The following is a 6,328-nucleotide window of genomic DNA, read 5'->3' as shown; positions in this document are numbered from 1 at the left end:
TTTCCTTCCTTCCTTCCTTCTTTCTTTCTTTCTTTTTTTGTGAGGCAATTGGGGTTATGTGACTTACCCAAAGTCACACAGCTAGTAAGTGTCAAGTGTGTGAGGTCGGATTTGAACTCAGGTTCTCCTGACTCCAGGGCTGGTGCTCTATTCACTGTGCCACCTAGCTGCCCCTGAAGGAAGACACTTCTGTCCTTGGAACCCTGAAGGTCTCAATCATGAGCACCACTTGGTGCTTATAGTCCTTTCCCTTTCCTCTTTTCTTTTGCCATCTGTGTTTTTATATCAATAATATCAATACAATCACTACTACCAAGCACAAATTCATGGAACGCTCCACTGAAGACATTCTTCCAGGTTCACAGCCCATCAATGACTCCTACTGGAGTTTGACCATTCAACCAATTCCAAGGAGTAATTGGTAGAATATATGATATTTTTCTTATTTCTTTTGTTTGTCCAGAGAAATACCATATGAAACTTTATAAAATGCTTTGTTAAAATCTAAGTAAACTAGGTCTACTGCCTTTTCTTGTTCTCTATCAGTCTATAAACCCCTTTTAAAAAAGAAAATAAGATCACCAGTGTGATTTGATCTGAATTAAGGCACACTCATCATTGAAGGATTACAAATGAACATCTAGGAAAGGAAGTTACAATCTTGTTATAAAATTTTTCCAGAATATAAATTTAAGGTAACAGGCTTATAACCTGTGAGTTTCTGTTCACATTTTTAAAAACCAGAATGGTTCTTTTCCAGCAATCCTGGAGCACTTCTTTTCTCTATTATAATTCTGTCAAAAATAAACATTTCTGGGGCAGCTAAGTGGCACAGTGGATAAAGCACCAACCTTGAATTCAGGAAGACCTGAGTTCAAATCCGGCCTCAGACACTTGACTTACTAGCTGTGTAACCCTGGGCAAATCACTTAACCCTCATTGCCCCACAAAAACAAAAAAACAACAACAAAAAAGAAAATAATAATCTATTGTCATGGGGTGCAGAGCACCCCAGAAGTTCTCTGGGGCACATCAAGGAATCTTCTCCTTGAGAAACTAAACCAGAGGACAGATAACACCTAGAGAGATAAGCGGAACCAAATCAGACTGAGCTAGCTTCGGATTCCCAACCTTCATTCTGGTCTCCCTTACCCTGGGGAGATAAATTTGGGTGTGGCTGTGGCCTTTGTGTCCTGAAGAGAGAGCCACCCCTCACCAAATTCCTCTAGTCACTACCAGTGGGGGATGGTCCTCCACTCCTCACCCAATTCCCCCAGCTACCACCAGTGGGAGATGGTCCTCCCTCACTAAAGGAACTTTTCACAGGCAGATGGGCCACCCACATCAGTCCTCTATAAAAGTACCTTCCATTCTCCTGTTCGAGGAGACTGGTACCTCTGAGCCATGTGCTTTGTGCCTATCTCCCCATGAGAAGTCCAGGATTTCTTTCATGGTTTCCCTCCCCCCACCCTTCCCTTCCCTTGCCTCTAAATAAACTACCACCTTATTCTAACTACTTTTGTGTGCAAGAGGGTGTAATTCTTTAAAGAGGAATTCCTAAGAACCCCAACCCCTCCCAACCCCTGACCCAAACCCGTACCCCATTTCCCCCCCATTACACTATCTTGTTTTTTACATCAACATCCCTTCCCCCTTTTCAAAACTGGAGGTCAGATGAAAGGCTAGATCTGGATGAATACAACTGTGGATGGAGCCTTCCATCAAGATAGTAATTTAATTCATGGGAGCTAGTGAGATCAACAAGTGAAATAATATAGAAGGAGAAGAGAATAGGGCCCAGGACAGAGCCTCAGTGGATACCCATAGCAGATGAGCCATAAAATGAATTTGAGGAGTTGTAGACCAGATAGGAGAAGAACCAAGAAAGGGGAACATCAGGAAATCTTAGAGAGAAAAGATTATCGAGAAGAGAGTAATTGACACAATCAGAGGCTCCAGAGAAGTCAAGAAGGATGTTAATCGAGAAAAGGGCCCTGTATTTAACAATTAAGAGATTATTTGGTAACTTTGGAAAGAGCCTTGAAAGAGTCATTCCCTTAAATGGTAAGTTAGGGAGCAGAGGGCAAAGAATAAAGGACAGGATGTGAAGAAGACATTGGTTATGAATGGCTTTCTCAAAAAATTTAGTTTCCATTATAGCCATAGCTAACCCAGGTGACTGTGAATACTCAGGAAGCTCATCATGTTGGTAAATAGATATCACCTACACAAGCTAAAATGTGCTCTGCCTCTAGTCTGGATTGTGAATGAGTCAGGACCACAGCTAAGGACTGTGCTGCACATTGATTGGGCAGTCTTTAAATCTGAGTCTCTGCAGTCAAAGCCATACCAGTGACGTGGAGGATAGGTTTAATTGATAAAATTTGATCCGTGAGGGGTCTCAAAGAATTACAAGACTCAGTGACTCAGTTTCCCAAGTTTTATTAAAATACTGTGAGGCCACAGGGAGAATCACTCAAAGGTGCCTCAATTAGGGAGATGGAAATGGTTATATTTATAGCGAGAAAAGTAGGTTATTTCCTCATTATCTTAATCTTCTTGTGGGGGGTTCATATCCTATTTTGGCCTTTCTGGGGTCCTAAGATATCCTCCAAGGTGGGTACCTTTTTCCTTAGGGGTGTATTTTGGGGGTTTAAATGTCATAAGGTGAACCTAAAGAGAGATTTTGGTCCTTCTGCACATGTTCATAAAGACATGCTTGAACTTGTCAGAGCCAGAGGGTCTCTCTGTTTATATCTCTTTACTTTAAGATCTGGTTTCCAAGTGCAGTTTCTGTTTCCTGTCATCCAGGATTATTAATGGCTATTAATGGTTAATGGTCCCTGATTACCATCTCCTTAGGCTTCTGTTGATATTTTTTGATAAAGACTCAAATATTAGTTTCTCTGTTAACCCTTTTAGCTACTGTTCTTTGGTTATCTGTTAACCCCTTTTTGCCTCCACCATCACCAGGACTTGGTGATATACCAAGGAAAGCAAAATCTACCACAATCAGGATGTTCCTTCCAGTTAAGGTTGAAAGATCGTCTCTCCCGGGGCAGCTAGATAGCGCAGTGGATAGAGCACTGGCCCCCTGGAGTCAGGAGTACCTGAGTTCAAATCCGGCCTCAGACACTTAACACTTACTAGCTATGTGACCCTGGTCAAGTCACTTAACCCCAATTGCCTAACTAAAAAAAAAAAAAAACCAACAACAAAACAAAAGATCATCTCTCCCAATCACTTTTTTGTCAACTGTTGACTGGTTGTTACAGTAGCTCTTCAATCTGATAAAACCTACAGTCATCAGAATTAATTGAACACTATTCCTGTTCAGTGCCCTGATACAATCCAGTAAATCAGCAAAGAATTTATAGCCACACTTCAGGACACAGAGGGCATCTATGTGGTGACCTCCCATCTCCTTTATAGCAGCTCATGCCAAAAGTTTGGTCTTATGCCGGATTAGCCCATGAGGAGTGAATACTTTTTCGAGATCTTGAGCATAATGCTTAGGGATGAAAAATAAGTCTAAATCATAGCCTGGTTCATCATCTTCAATCACAATGCTGGGGCTCATATTCTCCATGATGGTGCAGGAAGTGTAGCTGGGCCGGCTGAGCTTCAGCAGGAGAGGAGAGGAGATGATTAGGAAACAGAGGGAGGGAATGGCAAGAAACAAAGGAACTATCAAGGGACTGCTTTCTTAACCAACAATACCAGGAGATAGATTCTATTATTAAAGTTGTGAGGTTTTATAAGCTCCCAGATAGAGGTTAAGGGACATGGCCAGGTTAACACAGCTAGCAAATATCTGAGGCCCTGGATAGTAGTATTCTTTCTCATTTTGAGGCCCGAATTAAATATGTGACTGCAACTGCCAATCAGTTGTACTGGCATATTCAAATTGGATTTATAAACCTCACAACTTTAAATTCTTTCCCATTGTAGACATGTTCTCTCCATTCCCAATCTTATCCTGGCATTCAAGTAAACAGAACTGGCACAGATTTGAATGACCATCCATATTTTAAAATATCTGATATTTACAGAGAAAATGATAGAAAAATTATTTACAAGGATAGAAGTCTTTTTACAGTAAATTTTTATTATCTCTTGTTTTCCACAACTAGAATTTCTCCCAGTATTTTACCCCCATCCTCTACAAGAGAGCCATTCCATATAACAATATTGATTACAGAGGGGAAAAATGAAGACAGGAAAAGAAATTAGCACACTGAAAAAAATCTGAAAAATATCCAATATCCCATGCCAATTCTCTTCCCACCACTCTAAAGTAGTAGGGTTGGAGTGATGCCTTCTCATATTTTTTCTTTGGGTCTATGTTTGTTCATATGAAATGGACAATGATGTCTTAAAAACTTTCTCCTCTAGGAAGAGGACTGAGTGAAGATGGCAACAGATAAGAGCTATTTCAGGATCCTCCAGAGTTGATGCAAAGGCAGATCTGGAAACAGGCATTCTTCACAAGCCACTGGCAAAGCTTGTCAGGTTAGTCTCTGAGTGGGTCATGAAAGAGGATTAGTATTGGAAGATGGAACCTCCTATCCCTTGCAGTGGGCAGGAAATATGGCAGTATATTGGGTGGCTGGAGCTGCTCTAACTGCAGGTGCCAAATTAAGAGCAGAAACAGGGTCCAGAAGCCAGTCCTTACCAGTCTGTATTTTGGCACAGATTTCATAGTGTTGGTACTGAGCTTCTAGAAATTTTTTTGAAAGAGTTTCCATAGAAACAAAATTAGGAAGAAAAATAAGAGAGCCGTGATAAAATGGAGAAGAGGGCTGAAGATGAGGTAGCAATGTCTGGAGTGGGTTCCTAGGAGTGGTGTGGAGGTATCTATCTCCACATCAGAATTCGGTGCTTGGTTTTCGTCATATTCCAATGTCAGAGTCCAGGGGTCTGTGGTTTCTGGCTGAAGGGTATCCATTAAAATGAGCTGCGTTTGGACTCTGTACAAGTCCCCAAAGTGGGGCACTGTCCTGGGGAGATCTTTTTTACCACTTGTACCTGCAGAGAGAAGGGTTAATGTCAAAATAGCTCCAACTGATCAAAATGGCAATATGGCCTCAGACAGTTGCTGCTCACCCCAGAGCTGTTCTGGCTGTTAGACACAAATTTCCTGTCCCACAAGAAGCCCCAGATAATGACTTTCCTTTCATCTGGCAACCAGACTTTCACTTCCACCCTTTGATGCTCAATCACTGACAAGGGGAATCACTTTTTTCTTCAGTTTTTCTGTGGATTAGCTCACATGTAGCATACAGGTGAGAAGAAGCAACCACTGTACATTCCTTTTTCTAGGAACTGCAGTGTGAAAGGGAAGAAATCAAGCATATAGCATCTCAGGAGATAGTAGAGCTAATTGGCCTCAAAATTTGAACAAAATGATGTAGAAAATGTCACTGTGAAAAAGAATGAAATATAATTATTACTAATTTTTAATTCGTTTAATTTTTAAAGCATTAAAACAGCCTGTCATTTTATTTTCCTTATGTTTTGTTTTTGTAACACCTCTCCTAAATTGGGAATCTGTATTGGTGAAGGTGAATGTCCCACTATGTGTGCATGGGGCTGAATGATATCTGCAAGTTCAAAGAGAACATCAGATTTTTTTTTTTGAGTCCTTTCTGAAGTTTTTAGTCACTTCAGGAACTTCTGGCTTCCAGCTTCAAGAGAGAAGATGCATGAGGCCAACCCCAATTCAAGTTGCAGAAGGAGGAGACTCAGGGGAAAGATAAGGAGAGGAACTGATAGGGTAGCTAGGTGGCACAATGGATAGATTAGGGCACCTGACTTCAGAAAGACTTGAGTTCAAATCTGATCTCAGGTACTAACTAGCTGTGAACCTGGGAAAATCACTTAACCCCATTTGCCTCAGTTTTCTCATTTGTAAAATGAGTTGGAGAAGGAACAATAGTCTCAGTCATGTCCCTAACCCCAGCTTGCTATACTGGAGACTTTGGGGATCTTCCTCCTGGCTGAAATCTAAGACTCTCTCTCATGGTTGAACTGAATTACCTCAGTGCCAATGGGAAGAGAGTCTTGACTCTAAATTTACCTAGTTTCTGTATTCTCTGTATGCCTTCTGATTTCTGTTTGGCTACTAATTTGGATAAATATTAATTTGGATAAATGGGTATTCCTGGCTAAGTGCTATGTGTGTCCATTGTGGACCTAGTAGTTGTTGGGAAAGAGGTCAAAGCGTGTATATAAAACTTGGAATTCTTCCCCTGCCCCTAATGAGACAGCCATCAGAAGTTAGATGGAACCTTTGTATCTGTTGTGGTGGAAAATGGGTACGGGGTTT

At 41.1% G+C, this 6,328-nt stretch overlaps 1 pseudogene; it reads right to left on the bottom strand.

The window, feature by feature from the left end:
- Positions 1–2,890: 2,890 nt before the first annotated feature.
- On the bottom strand, positions 2,891–4,748 carry LOC122748002 (annotated as a pseudogene).
- Positions 4,749–6,328: the final 1,580 nt, after the last annotated feature.

The sequence above is a fragment of the Dromiciops gliroides genome, chromosome 3 (genome assembly GCF_019393635.1).
Source record: "Dromiciops gliroides isolate mDroGli1 chromosome 3, mDroGli1.pri, whole genome shotgun sequence".
Lineage (NCBI taxonomy): Eukaryota > Metazoa > Chordata > Mammalia > Microbiotheria > Microbiotheriidae > Dromiciops > Dromiciops gliroides.
The sequence above is the reverse complement of the archived record's forward strand: the minus strand, read 5'-3'. Positions and strand labels throughout refer to the sequence as shown.